The sequence below is a fragment of the Pantherophis guttatus genome, chromosome 1, assembly GCF_059756535.1.
Source record: "Pantherophis guttatus breed Tessera chromosome 1, ASM5975653v1, whole genome shotgun sequence".
NCBI classification, from domain to species: domain Eukaryota; kingdom Metazoa; phylum Chordata; class Lepidosauria; order Squamata; family Colubridae; genus Pantherophis; species Pantherophis guttatus.
This window is the reverse complement of record NC_142063.1, coordinates 79,137,088-79,160,870: the sequence shown is the minus strand read 5'-3', so window position 1 is coordinate 79,160,870 and position 23,783 is coordinate 79,137,088. Positions and strand designations below refer to the sequence as shown.

The 23,783-nt window shown below is 38.5% G+C and overlaps 1 long non-coding RNA gene across 1 annotated transcript; it reads left to right on the top strand.

The window, feature by feature from the left end:
• The first annotated feature begins 67 nt into the window (after positions 1-67).
• LOC148116460 (uncharacterized) lies at positions 68-10,149 on the top strand. Its single transcript, XR_015729533.1, has 3 exons — positions 68-142; positions 540-712; positions 8,782-10,149. It is a non-coding gene; the product is annotated as an uncharacterized LOC148116460 (long non-coding RNA).
• Positions 10,150-23,783: the final 13,634 nt, after the last annotated feature.

Genomic DNA, 23,783 nt, shown 5'->3' with positions numbered 1-23,783 from the left:
TTTATCCTCTGGCTATTTAATGATGATTTCAATGAAAAAGTCATGGTGGCCTTCAAAAATACTGGATGTGTTATTTAAATTATAGACAGGAATTCTAGCCAACTAATGCTTCTCAAAAATGCTAGAATAAAGTACTATTGTGGTAAGAAATTTACTGAGCTGTCTAAGCTCATCTTTCCAGAGAAAGCTGTTGTTCCTTTAAGAAGGTAGACCTTGTGAAATGACCAAAGAATTGAAATGTAGGGATATTTTAAGAGAGAAAATACTGGAATCACCTCAGTTGTGAATCACATTATTTGCCATGGAAATAATGGGATTTATGGCTGAAATCATTCTAGTTTGTTAAATAGAGTTTAGGTTGACAAGACAGTGCCTTTTAATTCTGTAAACTTTATTTTTGTCTCCAAGAATATCTTTGAGTGGTAGAAGGAAAATATTGCTATGCTTTGAATTTTAAAATAATGTATAAGATAGAACTGCCTACCAATAAGTTAATAAAGATTAACTCATTTTCAAATCTGTTCCTACTCCCTTTTAAGAATCAGGATCTTGGAAAACAGGGCATCCCTGGCTTGTGCAATAAGACCTGGAAAAACCAAGGTTTCTTACTTCCAGCTGACCTGCTTTCCATGGAAAATGGCCAGATTCATTTGGCAGCCTCTCCAAGAACCAAGCAGTACCTCTAAGAAGCAGGAAGCATTTCTATTCAGAGGTATGATTCCATCTCTTTATTTGTCAAATTTACTGTGTATCAATGTGTTACAATGGGCTCTTCAATCAGAGATGGTAGTGGGTGAGATGTGGTACATGAAAAGTCTTTCCTGAATAACCCCAAAAAAACAAATGTATCCTGTTTCTTTGGAGCTCTCTCTCTCTTTCTCCCTCCCTCCCCCCTCCCTCTCCCCTCTCTCTCCTGCCGATCAGGAATCAAGTTAGTCAAAGGGGTGGTATGTGATTAATACTGCCACATAACAGCACACTTCTGGTCTTATTTATTTATTTATTAGATTTATATTGTCTTCTTCAACTGCTCTCCGTTATGTGAGGTTGATCTGCAATTCTTATATGCCCACCTAAGTTCCTTCATTTGTGCAGCTGCCACCAGACTGCTATGAATGAATCCTTCCTTGGGTCTCTTCTTCCTATTCTTTCTCAACTTTCCATGTTCACAGTATTAAATATGACCAAATAATTCTTTTAATAAGGGGATCTGATAAATCCCAGAAATTTAATAAAGGTCTGCTCCAAGTTTATTCCACACAACTGAGTATCATTATTGGTTGGATGATAGCACATTTATGCTTGATAGACCAATGGCCTAATGTGATATAGGTCCCATTCCTAAATAAGTATAGGAAGGTGGGGATTTTTTTTCCCCTGTCTAGAATGTATTCTTGGAATAATCTGACGGCAGCTGCAATACAGCTCTTTTTGTGCCTTAGAGTCAGTGTTGACTCTGACAACGACCTGGCCAGGTCCTTGCAGGTTTCTTGGCAAGATTTCAGAGGTTGTTTGCCATTGCTTCCTTCCTAGAGCTGAAAGAGATAGATTGGTCCAGGGTCACCCAACTGGCATTTTGCCTAAGGTGGGGGAAATTCAGGGTCTTCTGGGTTTTAACCTATAGAACCCTAAACCAAACTGGCTGTTGCAAGATGGCAATAAATGGTGGAAAAAAGTCATTGGTGGAATAAAGTAGATGTTTGTACATTTTGTTTCCAGAGAGTCTTTGAAATTAGCCAAGGATGATGAGGTTGAAGGCCGCAGGATGCCCTGTGCATAAAACTACAACATGATGGTGAAAATGAAAGCTTTTATGTATAGATGGTTCCCTCCCTTCCCTTAGTAAGGAAAGATCATTCAACAAGTTGAAGTCAAAATAGAATTGTAGCCAGCTTACCCAACTTGGCAAGGGCTTCAGCGGTTCTTTGTGACGTGGCCCAGAGCTCATTTCTTCAAATCCAATTAAATTTAAATCTTAGCTTCCAATACATTTGCTATTTGTCACTTTATAATATTGCTGCAAGAAATTAATCCAGATCCTGAATCTTGCTTAAGCAGTGGCTGTTTGGGGTCTTTCCTTTCCCCTTGATTATTGTTCATTGGTAGCAACCAGAACCGCTGCATGTGACTATTGCCCATGTACGCCAAAAGTTTCGCTGTGACTGCTCTTGTAAAATGAATATTTACAAAATAAAATAATACAAATAAATTAAATAATACAAATACATTAAATTAAAAGCAGAGAGAATCCTAATAAGCTCTAACTCAACTTGCATGTGTAAGACTTGAATTCAGCGATCTATGCAAACCACAAAAGTCTTTTGTCATTTACAGTGCAATTCTCAGGTTTGTAGAACTAAGCCAGAACAAAACATTTCTGGGTTAATGCTCAACTCAAGAGCCAACTCAAGGTAGGAAACCTGAATGTGAATGTTGAATCCTTGCCAAATTCATTTTAGCAAGGATGGGAAAGGCTTGTTTTTATTCCCCTTCTCCTCTCTGGCCCCAAAATTGCTTTGCGTCAGTTTGTATTTCCCTATGTTGTCTTCTACCATAATCAGGTCAGTAAACCTGATTATGGAAAAAAACTCATTTTGTATAATACAGTGAATCATAAAGCAGCCAAATGGCCCTCAAAGACACATCAGACAGTAGTGACAACAAACAATAAAAAAATTATCAAGTTCTGAATTCTGTGGACAAGCCTCCAGGTTTGTCATTGACTTATTTCAGTGTGTTATCTGAAAATAACTTAGAAGTGATTAGTAATTTCTCCAGGAACGGTTGCAAGAACTCTTGTTCTCCTTTTGCTCTCTTCCTCGTTCCTGCTTGGAGGGTTAGCAAAATTAGGGATGCCATCTCTGGGCTGGAAAATCTGGATAATCATTATGTGACAGTACAGAGAAGCTGAAAACTCTCTTAGCTGTCAAGACTTAGTAGTCTTCCAGATTTTGGCAGTTAAGACATGGTAAGCCCAAGAAAGAAAAACTTTCAGACAGCTCAGTCTTCTGAACCCTTCAAGATTTGTCATAGAGTTCATAAAATATTAGTTCTCCCCCCACTTATGAAATTCCATAAGGATTCCTTCCATGACATAAGAGCAGAGGTGGGTTTCAGCAGGTTCTGACCAATTCTGGAGAACTGGTAACGGAAATTTTGAGTAGTTCAGAGAACCGGTAAATACCACCTCTGACTGGCTCTGCCCCATCTATTCTCTGCCTCCCGAGTCTTAGCTGATTGGGAGGAAATGGGGATTTTGCAGTAACCTTCCCCTGGAGTGGGGAGGGAATGGAGATTTTACAGTATCCACCAAGCCATGCCCACAGAACCGGTAGTAAAAAAATTTGAATCCCACCATTGCATAAGAGCCATGATAATTCAATGATGTACTTGTATTTGTAGAGTCAAATAGATATGATAACTATCCTCTAACCTTTTTTATACAAAGAAATTTTGGAATATTGTCCTTTCCAAGAATAAATTCAACAACACCAGATGACTCAACAATTTTTTTTGTACACTTAACAGAACTCTATGGCTTTCTCATTTTATTTATTCAAGTTTGTTATAGCTGTTCAACTCCCATGGACTTTGGGTGGCATACAAAACCAAACCAAACAAAAATCCATAAAAGTAGATAAATCTAGAACCATACATACAGCCCAGACCAAAATGATCTAAAAATGACACAAATCAAATAAAACAGAATAGCCTTCCCTCCAAAACAATGCATCAATCCAAGGCCTGGGGTTTAAGCCAAATTTTAAGAACTTTCTGAAACCCTGGAAGAGAGGGCACCATTCTTATCTCTGGGGGATGCTGTTCCAGAGAATGGGGGGGGGGCTGTGACAGAGAATGCATGCTTCCTCAAAGTGACAGCATTTAATGGAGGGGATTTGGAGCACACTCACTGTGCTGAAATGTATCAGGCAGGTAGAAATGATTAGATATATTCTATTTTGTTTATTTTAATTTTACTATTTTGGTGCTAATTGCAGAACATTAACAGTAGAAATCTAAGAACTGAGTGAATCTCTAACTTTTTCCTAATAAATATGGGCACGGATAATATCGGTTTTTCCATTTCCCTTCTCTTTTGTTTTACTGAGATATAGGCTATCACTTATTATATTTAGTCAATGACTATAGCTAACTCAGACTGACAGGTTTTATAAATATGTAAGATCATCTTAAGCCTTTCTTTTAGAATCCACCCATTTCCTGAAAGGACAGGGCAGAAAAACAACTTGCTACCAAACTAGGAGGAGCATTTCCCTCCTTTGAGATCCAATTTTGCTAACAAGAAGGACTTTAAGATGATGGGAAGTCCTGTAGCATTTTCCTTCAAAGGAAAGAGAATATGTTAGCCCAGGGTGAGATTCTAGGTACCGGAGTGATCATGGCCTGCAGCACTTGGCCTCCTGTTTATCGTGGCTTTGATGCTAAAGCAGAACTAATGCAAGAGGTCCATGATCCGAGCACATCTGACTTTCATTAAAGGCTTGTTTCCTTTCAGGGAGAGTAGAATTGGGCTGCAAGGTAGTTCAGCACCCATGTTGCGGACTAGGCCGGTGCACAAGTAATGGCAAGAAGAAAAACTTCCTATGCAATAAAAAGAAGATCATGAGAGAGGAGTAAAGGGTTTTTTTTAGGCATGTTAGGAAAGAAAAAGAGTTGTTTTGAGCCCTAGATTTTGTATGAGATTACCATGGTATTTCCACAGTAGGTCAAGAGGAACATCTCAATAGAGAGGGGTTATCTGGAGCTCAGCAAGGCATTATCATTCTTCAATACATTTAAATTTGTGGGAGAATTTTCCGAAGTGATTGTGCTTTCTGGGAATTTGAGGAGTTGTAGTCCCAGAGGAAGGCAATTAATTGTGAGTCCATACTTTTAACATATAGGACTTAAGTTATAGTCCAGCTATCCAGAATTTGACTGAATGAATAGAATAGGCTAAAACTAATGGTTCTAGTATGGTACATAAATCTCTTTAGTTAGTCAGCTAGTCTTTGGCCCTTTACTTACTTACATTTTACTTAGGTTTTAAATGTCTTTCCAATCCAGAAGCACTGTGAGTGGCTTACATTCCCCTACTACTCTAGATTTTCCAAAACAAAAACATTACAGCTACAATTGCAATTGCAGAAATTCCAGTATCTGAGAGAAACCATTTTTAGTAGCTTTCATAAAAACCAACAGGGCGGGGCCAATATGATTTTGGTTAGCAAAAAAATACATATGATGCTCTCCATTTTTCTTGCTCCTTAGAAACTTCCTGCAGACTGCCACCCTTCTCATTACTGTTGTGATTGGTATGCCTTGTCCTGTCCCTTCCATTTTGAAAGTTGCTCCTTCATATTGACTGGTTCATAACCTTTGCTTCCTGTCTTTGTATGTATATATATACATGCATGTGTGCATGCATGCATGCATGCATACATACATACATACATATAATCTCTCTCTCTCTCCCTCTCCCTCTCTCTCTCTCTCTCTCTCTCAATTCTTTGTATATATATCAATGACACCAGAGTGCAAATTGTGCCCAAATCTTGTGTCCTTTTTTGGAAATGGTGCAAAGTAATCAGTTGGCTCAAGTGAATCAGCCCTTGAAGGAGAAAAACTGTTTCTCTTGCTCTGATAAATTGAACAGACTGTTCACTGTCCTTGCATGGCAAAATCCATTCTTTGTGGCAATGCTCTTATTTTTCCCAACAGTAGGGCTCATCAGAAGCTTTCTCAGAGATAGCCACATCCATCAGAAAGTGCTGATCATCTTTCTTTTAAAGTCAGTTGAAGGATATATTCAATGCCAAGGCTAGGGAAACTGCATTTTCAAATATCATTGAAAAGTATGTGCATAGTGTAAATAGGGGATTCTCCTTTTCTGGCTCAAGCATGCTTTGAGAAGGAAAAGGTAGAAATAGCCTTAGGGTTTTAAAAGTAAGTGGGTCTTCTGGAGTCTCTTGACATAAAAGATAATATCAAGCATTAACACACACACACACCCCAAAAAATCATACCTACAATCAAAAACTACCCAGAATTGCTGAGAATCATATAAATGTAATAAATTACACTTGGTTGCATAGCCAACCAGATATTTAGACTGAATTTGGCATTTTATCCACCTATGGAGTCCTTTCCAAGGACCTGGGATAGGCAGATATTGTTGTTTGATGGTGTTGAAGGTATTGTCAAAGATGTAAGCAGTTTTGAATGAAGCTGCCTTTTGCCATTGACTGATGGTAATTTTGTCAGTATTGATGGTGTTCAATACTGACCAGGTGTTTTGGGACTGGACTCAAGGTGCCTATTATTATTGGTACTAACTTTGCTCTTATTATTATGGTTGGTCACATGGTCTGTCAGATGTTTAGACTGGATTTGGCATTTTTATCCACTTATCGTGTCCCCCTCCCCCTCCTCCCTCCTCCTCCTCCTCCTCCTCCTCCTCCTCCTCCTCCTCCTCCTCCTCCTCCTCCTCCTCCTCCTCCTCCTCCTCCTCCTCCTCCTCCTCCTCCTCCTCTTCTTCTTCTTCTTCTTCTTCTTCTTCTTCTTCTTCTTCTTCTTCTTCTTCTTCTTCTTCTTCTTCTTCTTCTTCTTCTTCTTCTTCTTCTTCTTCTTCTTCTTCTTCTTCTTCTTCTATGGCTAAATGAATCATAGTTCATTATGACCACTTTTTAATGCAATAGGAGTGGCGGGAAAGTATATTACCTTAATGCCACATTCTCAGAGCACGAAAATAAGTCATGACCAAAACTAGCCATGTGCTAACTCCTTCTCCTGCTCTTACTGTACACAGAAATGGACAAAAATATCAAAGAAATGTGTTTACCATGGTACCTATTAATTAATAATAGGACTCAATGGAGATGGCTCATTTCAACTCAAAATGGATGTTTTCTGACCCAAGCTGCCTTAAGCCTTCAGAATAGATGTTCTCCAGAGCTTTATTCCATTCTAGTAACAGCCTCAGCTCAGATTGGCTGCAATTCCTGACATGCCCCCTTTGCCCCAATGGATCCTCTGGTTGACCATTTCATCCTGGGCTGCTGGGCTGCTCTGATCTCTGGGAAGCAATGGTTGATTTCTGATAATGTTGCAGTTGCTCCACCGATGACTGTTAAGTCAATGAACTATTCTCCCACTAAAACGTCTGGCTGCATTTAATCATTACATCTCTCATTGGGCACTCTTTTAGTCTCTGCCTAGGCTAGGTAAAGCAGCTCCCCTTGCCTTCCTGATCTCCATCTAGTGTCCACAGTGCAATTAGTCCTCAATTTACAACCACAATCGAGCCCAAATTTTCTGTCACTAAGCGAGACAGTTATTAAGTGAGTTTTGCCCTCTTTCTCCACTTTTCTTGCCACCATTATTAAGTGAATCGCTGCAAGTTATTAAGTTAGTTGTTAAGCAAATCTAGCTTCCCCATTGACTTTGCTTGTCAGAAGCTCACAAAATTTGATCACATGGCCCCAGGACCCTGCAACCGTCATAAATATGAACCAGTTGCCAAGTGTCTGAATTTTGATCATGTGACCATGGGGGAATGCTGCAACAGCCAATAAGTGTGAGAAACAGCCCTAAGTCACTTTTTTTCAGTGCTGTTGTAGCTTGTTTATTGTTTATAGTCAATAAACAAATGGTTGTAGGTTTGATAACGGTAACAGAATTGGAAGGGACCTTAGAGGTCACCTAGTCCAACTCCCTGCTCATGCAAGAGACCTGTACTAGGGATTAGAACTGTTGAACTGCCGACCTTTCTGATTGATAAGCTCAGTGTCTTAGCCATTGAGCCACCTAGTCAGGTTATATGGACCAGTGGTGAAATCTAAAATTTGTTACTACCAGTTCTGTGGGCGTGGCTTGGTGGGGGGGAGGTAATGTGACTGGGTGGGCGTGGCCAATTTAAAAAAAACTTTTAAAACCATTTTTTCTACAACCTCTTCAGCGAAGGGGTTGTAAAAAAATGCTTTCAAAAGGCTCTGACGATCCCAGTTGAGTTGCCTGATCATCAGAGGCTTTTTTTCTTTTAAATGCCTCTGACGATCAGGCAACTCAGCTTGGATCTTCAGGCATCGTCTTGGATCCTCAGCTTGGATTGTCAAACTCAGCTTGACGATCAGGCAACTCATCTGGGATTGTCAGAGGCATAAATGCTTCTGACGATCCAAGCTGAGTTGCCTGATCATCAGAGGCTTTTTTTCTTTTAAATGCCTCTGAGAATCCAAGCTGAGTTGCCTGATTGGCAGAGGCTTTTTAAAAAAGCCTCTGCCAATCAGGCAACTCAGCTTGGATCCTCAGAGGCATTTAAAAGAAAAAAAGCCTCTGAGGATCGCGCAGCTCAGCTGGGCATGGCGGGGGGCAGGGATTTTTGCTACCGGTCCTCTGAACCACCCATCCATCGCTACTGGATTGGGCGATCCAGTCCGAACCAGGGGCATTTCACCCCTGATATGGACTACCCGTACTGCAAAACTTCTCTTTGCTTTAATTTTTGTAACACAGGGCAATGTGGGAATGTTGCTACTTTGTTTGCAAGATCCTGAACAATCAATCTTCTCCCATTAAGAAAAAGTACACGTTTTCTTGATGCCTGACCTCTTCCATCCCTGCCAGTTACCTCCTTGGGATGCCATTGAAAAAGAGGGAATATTAGTTGTTGCTTGAAGGCAGTAGAACTGGTGGTTCTTCCTGAAGCGGTGCTTGCTTTAAAACATATTTAGCCAGATACAGTGATTCACCTAAGTCTTAACATGCTTCTATCCTTGCCAGGTTGTTCTGCCCCAGCTACGGACCCCAAAGAACGCAGCACACACAAAGTCCGTTCAAACCTTAATTTACTGAATAAACCAGTCTTTTACAACGGCTGTTAATTAATTGCATTAACAGCTGCCAAGAATTCAAAAAATAATAACTGAAAACTTACTATGGTTGGCAGAATGCCCAGAAACAATTTGCAGGAAGCTGATAAGATAAGCAAGACAAGACATGAAGGTATGTGAATAAAGTTGTTCCCTGCAAATTGCTTCAGTCGGCATTCCTCCTTAAATAGGCTAAGGGAGTGGCCAATTAGCCCCAAGCCTTACTCTCGAAGAGACCTCCTCCTGAGGAGCCACTCCTGCCTTTTGGAAGCTCTGCGCGCCTGTGCATCGAGAAGAGGCTCCTCCTCTTCATCCTCTTCACTTAAAGGAGCTTCTGGAGGTTCTGAAGGCCCTGGCTGAATCCCTGCCTCTGGCACCACATCTTCTCCAGCCTCCTCATTGTCCGACTAGAATGCCAGCTGCACAGGCCGCATACGGGCCACAACACAGGTTCTTTCCATTTGTCTACGTGAAGGTTGCAGCTCTTGAGTGATGGGAATACTTGCCGATGGAGCTTTTGCCTCTCTTGAAATGAATAGAGAAATTTGCATAGGCCAAAGCTGAACAGAGCTTAATAACAGAAATTAAGGTGCATTCAACTGAAACTCGAAATGGACGAATAATAAATTAGAAATCTTGAAAGACATGAACTTGTAAAGGAAATGATATCAGGGAAGCAAGTAAAAAATGGACAGGATACAGGGACTTTTATGTCTACCTAGAGAGAGAATTCAGGATGAATAGATAATGGAGTGATAAAAAGTAGATATTTCAGTAAGTGGTGCCTATTTAAATCTGATCCCAGCTTTTTTCTTCTTTCTGAATAAGAAGAAGTGAGATACTCAGGTTGCCTTCAAGATATAAATAGATACATGCACAGACATTCACAAATATACATCCATATTTATCCCCCTTTCATGGTTTTAGTTACAATGGTTTAATGACTCTTATCAGTAGAACCAAAACCATAAATAAATTAAAGTAAGTAAAAGGTACAACACCTCATAAAGCAGCGGCAACTGGCACATGGAAAGTTACTGGAATCATGTCTTTCATCTATCGTCATTAAAGCATTAACTTCACCCAGTCTAAGATTGGGCTCTTTATGCCAGATGGGCCAACTGAAACTTCTCATCTCACTTTTCACAAGGGAGCACACAGGCAGTATAGAAGGCTTAGTGGAAGAAGGCAGGTAGATGGTTTCCACTTCTAAACCATCAAGTTATCAAGATGCACTAAACCTCTCAATTTGGTTTCAAAATAACAGAGAAGCTGTGTGTGAGAGAGAGATAGGAAGGGAGAGGGAGAGGGGGGACGGGGAGGGGGAGGGAGGGAGGGAGAGAGAGCGAGAGAAGAAAGTAAACCAAGAACTTGGATCCATTTTAAATATTCTCATCAATTAACAGAGGAGAGCTATGGATTCACTGGCAGCCTTAGAAAATCTGAGATCCCTCACTTTATGCCAGAAATTACTCTTCAATAGATTCTGTAGTAACTTCAGGGAAAACCACTGGATAATGTAAAGACTGTATTTAGTTGTTAGGGCAATAGAGTATACAAGAAGGATTAAAAAATAAGCAAGATATGATGGAGAATATTATTCAAGTCCTGGTCTTTTTGTTCGTGATGAAATCTTAGAACGAGAGTAAATAAAATATTTCATTCTCTCACTGGCACACATTAAAAATGGAATTCTGTTTCATTCCACTCTCAAAAGAAAATATGCTAATACTCATACGCAGACACACACAGACATATATACATGCTGAATATATACATATATATACATCAGTAGTGGGTTTCAATTTTCTTTGCTACTGGTTCGTTATTGGGAGTGCGCGGGTGCGTGTGCTCACTTTGCGAGCGCGCAGCACTTCTGCGCATGCGCAGAGCATTTTTGATGACATTCAGGTGGGTGGGCGGAGCCTCCCGCCACCACTGCTACCGGTTTGCCTGAACCGGGGCAAACCAGTAGCAACCCACCACTGATATATATGTGCGCTGTCTCTCTCTCTTTTTCTCTCTCACACATACATATCACTGTCAATTTTGAATACATAGCAGAAAGAGGAAACTTGGGAGTTCACAAGGTTGATACTACATGGAACCAAGCTGTGATGGAGTCTAGATGTTCTGCTCTAATACCACAAAGCCTCCTTCCTGAAGGTGACAAGGAAAACTGGTCTTGGAGAGGATGTGTAGCATCCCAGACAATACTGCAGACCCTGATCAAACAGCGCTTATATGCCATGTCTATATATGTGTATAATAGGGTGTATGTGGTCTGATACACCATTTATTCTTAGGTTTTACCAATGCCATTGGTGGGCATGCCTGAAAGATGATAAACTGGAGGCTAAGAATGCGAAGAATGGTTGCAGGAATTGGATATGTCTAGACCAGGGGTGTCAAACTCACAGGCTGCGGGCCGGATGCGTCATGCGCTGGCCATGCCCACCCCCAGTTTAGCAAAGGGGGGAAAAGTTGCAACATTTCACGTGACGACAATTCAACACTACGAGTTTGATACCCCTGGTCTGGTCTAGACTAATGAAAAGAAGCACTAGAGGAGACAGGATAGCAGTGTTCCAATATTTGAGGGGCTCCTACAAAGATGAGGAAATCAAACTATTTTCCAAAGCATCAAAATGCAAGACAAGAAACAATGGATGAAAACTAACCAAGGAGAGAAGCAACCTAGAACTAAGGAGAAATTTCCTAATGGTGAGAGCAATCAACCAATGAACAGCTTTCCTTCAGAAGTTGTGGGTGCTTCATCACAGGAGGCTTTCAAAAAGAGACTAGGCAACCATTTATCTGAAATGGCATAGAGTCTCCTGCTTGCGCAGGGAGTTGGACTAGAAGACCTCTAAGGTCCCTTCCAACAGTGTTACTGTTAAATGTTAAACTCTATTCTATCTATTATGTTCTAAACCAGTTTCTGCATGTTTCTTGTAGACTTTTTGTAAAAGAGTATTGTATTGTTCTTCCCTAATATGGAAAGAAAGATAGGTAACCTTTAATTACACCTCCAACAATTAGTTGAGAGACTCACTGAAGTGAGATATCTTGCAGTTTGGGATGTATTGTGTTGATTCTTATATGTCAGTCTAACCCTGATGGAGAATGAATACATGCATGCATATGTATAGAGATGTAAGAGCCAAAACATATGTGCCACTAATAATCAACCTGAGAACAATGGATCATGCATTCCAGATGTTAATGCACAAGACCAAAAGGACACTCTTGAATTAGATCACATGTAAACATTGATGAAAAAAGAAGACTTAAAAGGAAAAAGCTATTTTGCGATTAGAGAAACAAAATGTGTGATCTCTATACAGCAAAGATATCATATTTTAGAGGAAGAATTCACATGCAATAATAGTAATAATTGGATAGGTTTCTTAAGCCTGACATATTCACTATTTATAATAATTTCATAAAAATCTTGTTGTGTGATATGCATTTGTTTCTGCATAGTGATTTTGATGATGCTACTTCAATGAATACTGAGTTTTTCCAAGGTAAATTGCTGATAAATTGGATGCTACTTTGTGAATGTATCTTACCCAAGAGAATCAAATTCCAATAAAAGAGAATATTTGCAGCTCAGGGTTGAACTGAGGGGTCCTTGGTGTTCTATCAGCTTGGTTGTTTTCTTGCAGATGTTACATTACCCAAACTAGGTACCATCATCAGTGCTAGTCCTCTCAGAATTAAATTCATTTTATACAGTATGTTCCTTTCTTTCTTTCTCTTCATTCATTTAGAACAGGTTTCCCCCTTTACTTTCTTTCTCTCCACCCCTCTCCCAGTCATGCTAGAACATAATATGGACTTTTATGGTTATGGGGCAAGATAACAAGGTCCAAAACAGGTTGTGAGACACTGAAAGCTACAAGGGAAGGCTGGAGGCTAGGAGAGTGAGCTTCCTGAAGAATAATCTAATCCCCTTCAGATGAGAATCTTTAACCTCTTTGACCTATGAGCCATGAATCGCCTATTAACAGCCTGTTCTCTCTACATACTTTGCTTTATTATCGATTTAGCAGCGCAGAGGAAGGATTCTTTTCTACCTTTTCTTCAGCTGCATTTCATCTGCTCAGACTTCAGCAGAGGAATTAGTCATAAGCAATGCGAGCTCCTCTTTGTGGCCAATAGAGGGAATGACAAGTTTTGAAAGTTGATTGGATGATAAGAATTCCTCCGAAATGTGCAAGGAAAAATGATGTTGAACACACACACACACACACATACACACACACCATAAATGCAAATGCTTTTTAATTCTTTTGCAAGATCTCATCGGGACCATTACCTACTATTGTTGAAAAAGTGATAGATTCAACAGATTGTGTATGAACTAGGTTAAAGTTAGCTCAACCCAGAAAGGGCAATCACCGTCCCCTGCTTTAATTCAGTGCTGACATAATATATTTCCTAAAATCTTAGAAGAATAAATTGATAACTTTTAGGAGTTTCATAGTTCACTCCTGCCTCCCCCAGGTTTCTCTCAACTAGATGGCCCCTGACTGCACTGGCTCTGGATTGTGCAATGTGAAACCATAGATTGAAGAAGTATTATTTAGTTCCTCTCGCCATCCATACCCTGAATTTTCATTATTAATCAGTCATTCTTTTTTTTCAACAGTACTTCTTTTCCAATTACTTCTTCCTCAACATATAATGATTTTTTTTCCTGAAGCTATTATTAGTTTATGGCAAATTTGGGAGCATCTTTTTTCTTAAATTTCAGTTAGATTGACCTTCTTGCAATACTCACTATAGTTTCTTTTTCTGAGTTTCTTTGAACCCCATGTTGAACCCCACTTAGGAATTTGCTTTTATTTTGTCCAATGCCTGTCCTCTGCTCATAACTCATCTTCACTTGGAGTTGCCTCTTTTTGTCTTGGAAAGCATACATTTGAGGCTTTTCTAGAATATCAGAAATGGCCAGGAACAGCTGAGACAATGGGCCATCTGTGACCATCCAGATGTTGGATTTCATCTTCTTCTTGAGCAGTGATCAATCTGATGGGAGCCGAAGTCCAGCAAAATCTAGAGGGGCATGGGTTCCTCATTTCTGCATTAGGGTATGAGGAAGTGACAGAATGAGACTTTGCTCATTCTTAAGAAATAGAAGGCAGCTGTAATATCTTCCTGTGACCTGTTCAGAAGATGTTCTTCTCACAACATTGGATTCTGCAACTTCTGCCAACAAAGCAAAATATGCCAGTCCTATGTGTGCAGGGGCTCAACTGAACCAAAAGAATGAAGTATGTCTTTGTAAGGTACCATTTTTTGATTGAGGCAATGGATAGCACTATTAAAAACATTGAGAGAAAAAGAGAGAGAAAAGTCCGAATTTGTAAACTGAACACTAAAGATATGTTTTATTAGGGAAGGGGACTGTTGATTTGTGTGCAAGTTTCTTCCACGTCTGGATTTTGATTCCTGTTTTTCTGAGCAGAACTACATCAGCGCAGCTGGCTTTGTAAACACAGCCAGTATTTGGGAAGCAAATCACACATGCTTTGTGTTCCTTTGGGCAAGCTCCTTGCACACAATACTTAAGAGGCCTCCTGCATCTCCTCTCATGATGCAAAGACGTTTAGCATGGAGAGTGTCTGCTGAATGTTACATTGAGCTGATATTTCCTGTGTGATTGCCAGTTTTCCACATACGATTTAGCAAACTGGTCTTATTTAAGCCCCCACAGAATATAAATAAACAGCTGACTTTTTGTTTAGTTTATTGTCATAGTGAGATCTATCCTCCCTGACCTGTTTTTGTTGTTTTGTGTGGTTACTTCACCCAATAGGCAGATGGGGTTAAGAATTATTTCGCCCCCTATGTACTATATTTATTGTGCATTGATATTTGTAGATCAGATTAAATGTATATTGACAATATATATTTAAATATTTATTTTTTAATTAATTCAATGATTGAACCCAATATTCTTCTGGAGAAAGGAATTGCATCTTCTTAATGACCTCATATTTTCTGTAGGAATACAATATACAGAATAATTATACTGAAAGCAGACTTAAGAAAATATTAAGAGTTGCTCCTGGTTAATATTACTGACAACAGTCATACATACTGTGATCTTATGTGGAAGCAGGAAATTACGTAAAGTACTTGCCTAATAAAGTACTTACCTGGAACGGATTGTACACACATCCCAATAAATATGTCACCTTTAGCTTTAGATGTGTGTGAATGTATATATCGGTATGTGTGGCAGAAGCCACACTTCATAAAAGAGATTAGGCTAGGACAATGTATATATTAATTAAATAAATATTCATTAAAAGTAATTGCTTATAAGATTATCCATATTTACATAATTAATAGATTTGCATCTATACTGTTTATGCATTTATTTTTTCTCTTATACTTAGATCATTCATACCATGAAAAACAGAAATAAACCTTCTCTCTCTCTCTCTCTTGCATCCTCTCTGTCTCTGTCTCTCACATACACCAACACAAAAACACATTCCTTCCAGAATCAGCCAAAAGAGAGAGAGAGAGAGGAAAAAATAGGAAGAAATAGAATAGCCGCAAAGAAGGACTGAGACTGCTGTGTAAAGGAAAAATTGAGCAGACAGGATAGAGATGAGAAGAGGTAAGCGGACAGAGGAGTGATGGAAAGAGGGATTGCAATAGTTAAATTAACCAATAGTTAAATTAATAAGAGCCTATAGTACAGTGGACTAAAGCACTGTTATTAACATCTGCTGCTTGCAATTACTGCAAGTTCAAATCTCATCAGGCTCAAGGTTGACTCAGCCTTCCATCCTTTCAAAGGTAGGTGAAATGAGGACCCAGATTGTGGGGGCAATAAGCTGACTTTGTATAAATATACAAAAGTATGAAGGCTATTGCTTAACGCATTGTAAGCCGCCCTGAGTCTCTGGAGAAGGGCGGCATATAAATTAAAGCAAAAGCAAAAAAAAAAAAAAAAACCAGCTAAAGAGACTTCCCAATCATTAGCTAATTTGCAAAGGCATATTCACTTTGCAAGACTGAGGTGTGCAGCCTTTGGTATTGCTTGAGCCTTCTTGCATTTTCAGCAGCTAATTTTCAAGGAGGAATTTCTATGTGGGTGGGTGGGGGGAATATGCAAAACTCCAGGGCATTGCATTCTCCTCTGGATCAAATTCCCTCCTAGCCTCTGCTGTTCTTAGAATACTTCATTGGTTATTGGAATACTTCATGGTTCCTGGAATGCTTCATTGGTTATTGGAATTCAAATACATTGGTGCGATTCTGGATTGGCAGAACTATATTGTTCTGAGCTGGATTTGGCATCTTCTAAAATATGCCAAATCCAGCCCAGAGCAATATGATTCTGGAGAAGGATTGCCATGGCCAACAGGGGGAGAGTTTTATACCGTCAGTAGATACGGTATATAATATTAATAGAATGGAGAAGATGGCATAAATCTGTGAGAGATCTAAAACATTATATAATTGTTCATTTACATATATTAGTGCAGTGTGTACGAAAACATGTGCAAATGAAACCTCATTTTACTAGGCTAATTTGTTTCTATTATTGATTTACTAAATGTATCAGTAAATCAAAATATATTCAATGTAATATAATTTTACATTATATATCTTTGTTTAAAAAGAACATTATAGCAGGTTTTTTTTAAAAAAACATGAAGTTAAAATCACATCATATTCCTAAAGAAACAATTTTTCAGCCTCAATCTCACATATTCCAAAACTAAAATATGAATGCAACAATTTGCTTGGATGCATTTGCAAAATAGTTTTATTTGCGTTTTCTGCACATAGAATATTTTTATGTACCAAACAAATCCAGTATCCTCAACTTTACACAAATTTAATTCCCTCTCAGTAAGAAGCAGCTTACCTATAAAATATAATGAAATTGCAGTTGATCAAATAGGGGTAAAATGAATCTGGGGACCAAGGAGAGGCTGTGGATCTGAGAAGGAGGGTCCAAGTTAACAGTGGTATATTAAGTCCCATTACCCATATGGTCATGATTATAATAATAAACTTGAGTTATAGCTAATGACAAGTCTAAGTTTTATTTTTATATACTGTAACTCTGAGAGAGAGTGGGGGGGAAAGAGAGAGAGAGAGAGAGAGAGAGAGAGAGAGAGAGAGAGAGAGAGAGAGAGAGAGAGAGAATTATAGTTTTTAAGCACAGCAATTACATTCAAGAATAAGGGAGAAAATTATCAGTTCATTATATAATTTCAGTCCAGCTATCCCTAAACAAGCTGTAACTTTACTTTTTCTCTTAAAAACTCTCTCTGTATCCCATTTCTTAGCTGAGTTCTGATTTCAACATTCTGAAGAATGACAACATAACTAATTTACAGCCACAGCAATGTAGGCAGAGTAGTTTTTATCATATTTCAAAAATTACTGATTGTCTCTATAGAATACAGTCAAATGAAGATGTACATTACACCCTCAAAAATATTAAAAAAAAGAAAACACCGACTCATTTGATTCTTCCCATTCTATCAATGAATTGCACCATTTAATGAATCTGAAAATTAACAAATACTTACTATATAAAAAACATGCTCATAATTTTAATATTACCCGTTTGTTATTTTGTAATATATAGTTTAAATGATTAGTACATTTACAAAGGTACGGAATATTAAAGTTCTAAATAAAAGTTCAGATTTTAATATTTCTGTTTGTTTTTCATTGTAATAAATATGATTCAAGACATTACCTACCATCTTCTGGGATCTCAAATAAATGATCTAAAATTACAAAACCATGAAACTTTTCTAACAGCTCAGTTATCAGTATCAGAAGTCAGACTGGGGTCTGAAGTGTAAGAGAATAATAATAGCTAATGGAACTGATTGTATAGTCCAGGGGTCTGCAACCTTAAATACTCAGAGCCATTTGGACCCGTTTCCCACAGAAAAGAAAACACCAGGAGCCACAAAACCCTTCCCGTGCCTAACTATTTCTTGAGCAGCCACAAAACTAGCATATGCAGTTGAATTAAACATTCTGTTTTCTTCAGAAACTTTTCTTTTCTTGGATTTATCCATGGTTGGCCTACCAGGGGTTGAAAAGCTCAATAAATCGTGTGCTGGTGAGTGTCGCACATTGGCGGTTGTGATTCATATTTTGAGTGACAGGGAGCCACAGCAGAGGGGTGAAAGAGCCATATGCGGCTCCAGAGCCGCAGGTTGCTGACCCCTGGTATAGCCATTCCATGAGAGGACCACGACAATGATAGGAGCATTAAGCGTATCAATTGGCATATTTTACCAGAATTTTTCATATTCCATTAGTGATTACTTGAATTGGTTCCCCATCCTGCAGAGCGAAGCAGCCACCGTAGATGAAATTGTACCCAGCATACCTACAGTTCAACAGAACTATAAATCTCTGATGTGTGTTCATCACTCTATTTTAGCTCAGAAGTTCAGTCTGAGTTAGTTCTTCCCTTAGTGTTGTCCCTAAAACAGGATCAGTGATAGAACTCCATGCTAGAGGAACATGTGTTTGATATGTATGCTTTTGATGCCATCAGCATGTAGGACTGGGCAGAGAAGACCCTTTTCCTGAAATCCTGCAGATCAGATCAAAGCAAATCAGTGAATACTGTGGCATTGTCTGGATTAGGCACTGATCTGAATCAGTATAAAGCACTTTCTCATGGAACATTCTGAAAGTATTCTTAAGAATTTCTTTGTTTTGCTTTTCTTTTCATGGCCAAAACTGCCTCTCATTATCAGACACACATGGGACAGTTTTGTGCTTTTCCAGGGAATTGCATTTTCCAAACTGTTTTTTTTTTTTTTAATATTTCTGTCATTAAAGTGGGCTCTTCCTCACAGCCTCCTGAATGTTGAGACTGGCAACTCTTATCACTAAGCAAATCGCTATGGTTGGGAAGTGAGACATCGCGTGACTGCAAGTTGTGATTTCAGGGCCAGCTTCTCCATTCACTCTGCTTGGTGGAAGCCAGCTGTGAAGCATGAGCCAGTAGTGCCTATTGGTTGAAAAATGCTTAGATTTTGATTACGAGACCATGGGATACTGTGACAGGTGTAAGTATGAGAATCAATCATAAAGTTATTTTTTTCAACACTGAAAAAGAGGAGCTGAGTGAGGACTACATGAATTATTGTAATTTTGCTTATGCAATTCATCTCTTTCATCTATCTTCATAGACTCTAAGAGGCTTGCAGGTACTAAAATAATGAGAGTAAAATATGCTTTATAACTTACAGAACAATATTCACACATTGACGAGAAAATGCTTCCCCTGTTGTCTACTTTTACGGCATATCAAGAATGAAACCTTCACACAAAATTGCTGCCCTCAAACTAATATGGAGCAGTTTCAAGGTGGCAATTGATGGATTCTCTGCTGTCCCTTCTCCTCCCACCCAGCATCACCAACTGGCAGGAAAACCAACTACCAGCCACTTTCTTGAATATGTGGTAGAGCAGGGTTGATTACTTGAGCTGTCATTTTTATTATATATTTGATTTTTCCTTAGTTTTATGAGTTCATTGTGTGCTTATCATGGCAAGAAGGAAGACCACCCAGTGAGTGTATCACTCGGCAAGCTGGATGTTGCTCTGCCTGAATGAAACTGGAGAGCAGCTGGTCTCATCCTTACATTCAAATTTACTGCCCCTGCCTAGCGATTATCTCCTTACAGCCTCTGAACTGACAGGAGCCACATTTGAACAGGCTGAGCTGGAAAGAAGTGCCCAAACTTCCTCCCCATCAGCCAAACCCAAATGGCACTGGAAATCACACTTTTTTGAAGTTCTAATTTGGGAGGAAGGACATCCCACAAATGAAAGTAAATACTTTTGCGCAATCAGAGAGCAGAGCTCCCACAAGAGTAGGAAGTGTTAAAAAGTGTTTATTTGTTTTGCATTAATGGGAATATTAATCTGAGTCTTGGAAGGCCCATAACCAATCCCAATATGTTTCACCAAAATCAGAAGAAATATGCTACATAAGCCAGGTGTCTAGGTTCTCAGACAAAATGGCTATGGAGGAGCAGACGCTTGTAACTGGACGCAAGAGGACAATTTCAAAGCTGATCTGCCAGCTAACTGGTGACTGGATGATCACCAATCTCGAAGGCCCCTCCTTATGTACCTTCAAATATTCTCATGGGGACTCTTGGATCTGATTAGAAGAGAAAACATTTTATGTCAGCTTCAGGCTGCCTCAGCAGCAGAATGACATTGAGATGGAGATGTTATGAAGACATGTTTTGTTTTGTTTTTACAAAACGTTAGTGGAATATTTTTGGGCCATGGCAAGCAGGGCATATGGATGAGGCCAGAGTGTCCCTGATCATGCCTACAACATTGTCTCCTGTAGTTAATTTTGTTTACGCTGCTTGTGAAAAAAGGTAGATGCTGTGAAACATACGCAGCAGCCCTTTTCTTTGTTCAATGTGTAAAACAACTTTTATTTTTAAAATTGACCCAAAGATGGTAAATCATGTACAACTTACACTATTGGGAAGCAATTGTTTGTAAAAAGTAAAAATAAATATTTGCAACATGACTTCTGAAGATGTGGAGGAAAAAAACATTACCCAAGAAGAGTGTGGGATAAATTATTTTACAATTGCCTACTGATAAACATTAATTGAACAATAATCAGGTTTATGCAGCCCAATCTTAAACATATTTGTTCAGGAATAAATGTTCCAGAGCAATCAAATCAGCCTTTCCTAATCTGGGTCTTTTTCAGCTTTTAACTCCTATCATTGTTGTATCCCTACATACTTGGCTGAGAAGTTGTTACTTAAACCACTTGGAAAGATCCCAGTAGAGGAAAAAGCTATCCCAGTAAATCTATTTAAGATTGCACCACTGTTAACTAAATTTCTGTTGATTGCCTAAACTGTCAGTAAAATCTTTCATGGGGCAAGAAGCTGAAACTGAATATTTCATTCTACGTCTAATCTAGTTGGTTTAATAAATGATTGTTCAAGGCAATTTGACACTGGTTGGGTTATCAAATTCTGGCTGAATTACAATTCCATCTTTTGCCTTTTGTTTGTCATTCTTTTTAAAGACGGAAAAAAAATACACCATGAGCAAACAATAGGTCTTTGTAAAGCATATCACAAATATTGGAACTTGGAAATTATCACCTATAAGGGCAAACTAGAGAAGGGTATGTGAGTTTGGTATTTTTGGTATTCACTGTTTTTCCCTTCAGGGATCTCAAAACGTGTTTCTAATTAAAAACAAAGAAGGATGAGGATTGGGAAAATCAGGAGGGATAAAATATTTACCATTAATACTCTGCAGAAAATGCACCCACCCCTAAAAATTCTAGCAGAGGGGAGTTTAAGATCAAGCAAGATAGCATGAAATTCTATCCATCACTGCTCAGTGTATTTCTTCCAACATACATTTAGTTCTTCCATATTTAAGATGCTCCAGCTGCCTTCTGTTGCCTTATATTGTCTTTGAAAACAAAAATGCAGATTTCGTCTCAGGACACCTGAATCCTGATTCTTTCCCCCAAGGCCTTTGCTGTTGTTCCATTCTCACTTTTTTGTGACAGCAAGAGAATCCCAGACTTTGAAAGAACCTGCTGTTGACCGTCTAGAAGACTGAATGATAGAATCTTGAAGATATAAATAAGAACAATTTGGTAAAAACAGCTTTGGAAAATGCCAGCCAAATACTCTTTCCCCTCCACTCTAGTGCCCTAAAAAGTTGAAAATAAATAAAACAACTTGTGTAACCCATGTGTTCATTGTAACAATAAAAAGAACAGCTGTGGAACAGGGACTTTAAAAGGCTTCTCCACCACAAAGATGAATGCTTTGCTTGAGCGCTGTTGGATTCCCTTACAAGGGGTTAAGTATGAGTAATTGGGTGCTAGAAGTGTTTGCTCACAACAAGATGCAATGTGCACCAGCTCCAGGGCTAGAAAACATGTAATGATGGTTTCTGCGTAATTTATTGTTTCTCTTGCTTATTAACTTGGCTTCATCAGAAGTCTCCAGATCCTGCATATGAATGTCTTTGAACTGGAACCCTGGGCAATGTGACACAGAGTTTTGATGTGTGCTCTGCAGCTCCTGTAGGATTCTTGCTCTTTGCTCCAAGCAACTAAACTGTCTAGAGATGGATAAATCATTCTCTGTTTCTTGGAACAACTTTGATTTTTATGGATTATATCTGTCATTGCAGGTTCTGAATAAGTATAAGCTTACCATCTTTTAACAACCAGAGCAGGCTTTCACTGGCTTTGAAACATGGGAAGTTGGAGACTTGTGATTTGCCCCATCATGTCTGCCAGAAAGGATGTTGACCTGGAGACTGGCCACAAGCAAGGAATAAATAAAGCTTGATTGCTCTATTTTAGCCGTAAGAATGACATCCAGGGTGGGTTCTACTTACTGGTTCGCAACGGTTGAAAAATGATGACCACAGAAAATCAAAGTTCAGTTCTCAGGAGACAAATTAAACAATGTCTCAGCATCATCAACTTTTGTAAGGAAAATTGCTATTAAGAAGTATTATTTTCTTCAAAATTTCTGAAGTGCCAGTGCCTTAACTAGGATAGCAAGGGGTTTTTATAAGCTTCCACTACTGAGAGCTGATGAAATACAATTTGACCTCTGTAAATCAGATCTCCTGAAAAGTAGATGTTGGATAGCAGTAAAAGATAACTATTACCTTACAGTGGGATGATGGTGAAGCACAAAAAGAACTGGCCAGATAGTCATGGGAACAGACTGTAAACAGACATCTAAAAGGAATTCATACTAGCACTATGCAAATTGCACTAGAGATATTTGCCAGACCGCCTCATGTTGAAAATGTTATCTGATAGTAAACAGTTTGAAAACATGACTCTTTTTCACAATATGCTTACATAAATGTCCATACTATAACCGCCATTTAATAATTTCAAATATAAAAATGTCATTGTATGATTCAAATGAGATTGCAATTTCAAGTAATCTGCCCATACTGTATTCATAATTATTTATAATCTCATTTGAATATATGATGGCATTTTTAATATTTGAAATTATTAGTGTTATAGTGTGGTTATTTATGTAAGCATAATTGTGAAAAAGAATCATGTTTTCAAACTGTTTACTATCAGTAAAACAGTTGTGAAAAAAGTCATTGTTTGGACTATATCCAATCCATAGTTTAACCTATATAAGTCATTAAGAAACTACAGGGTAACATTTTCACTGAGTTCTACTTTGAGCAAAAGCCAATACGACAGGGCTATAACTTTGGTGTATTCTAAATATGGTAAGAAGCCACTCAAATTCATGGCAATTTACTGTATTCCAAGGATTTGGCAGTGATGCTGACAAGCACAACTGGATACCCCCAAATACATCACTAAGTCTTCCAAACACTGCTTGAAATTTACACTGAAATATATCCAAGTTGGAACTCTGTTGGGCTGGAAAAGGATGGTAAAAGTAGCAGCAAATATGTTAACTTAGGTGGAATCTTCTCTATTAATATTAACAGAAATGCATGCATTTTTTAGTTTAATAACAAAATCTCCAGAATATTTTTATTTATATATTTTTTTAAATAGAAGACAAAGTGGAAAAAAAAAAAAACCTCTCACCTTCTCAATATGGGTAACTATTTAATTTCTGATTTCCATCTTATTTTTTCTCCAACTGATTTATAGACCTATTGATATAAAGTTAAGAAATCGTTCTCTAAATGTTTATATTTACCTTGCTGCCTAATATATATGGAAGCTATTCTTGCTTGAATTTAAATTTCTATTGTGTATGTATGTATGTAAGTGTATGTATATGTATATGTGCATAGGTATAGGTATAGGTATACATATACACATACACTATTAATGTAGCTGTTCCTGCATATTCTCTA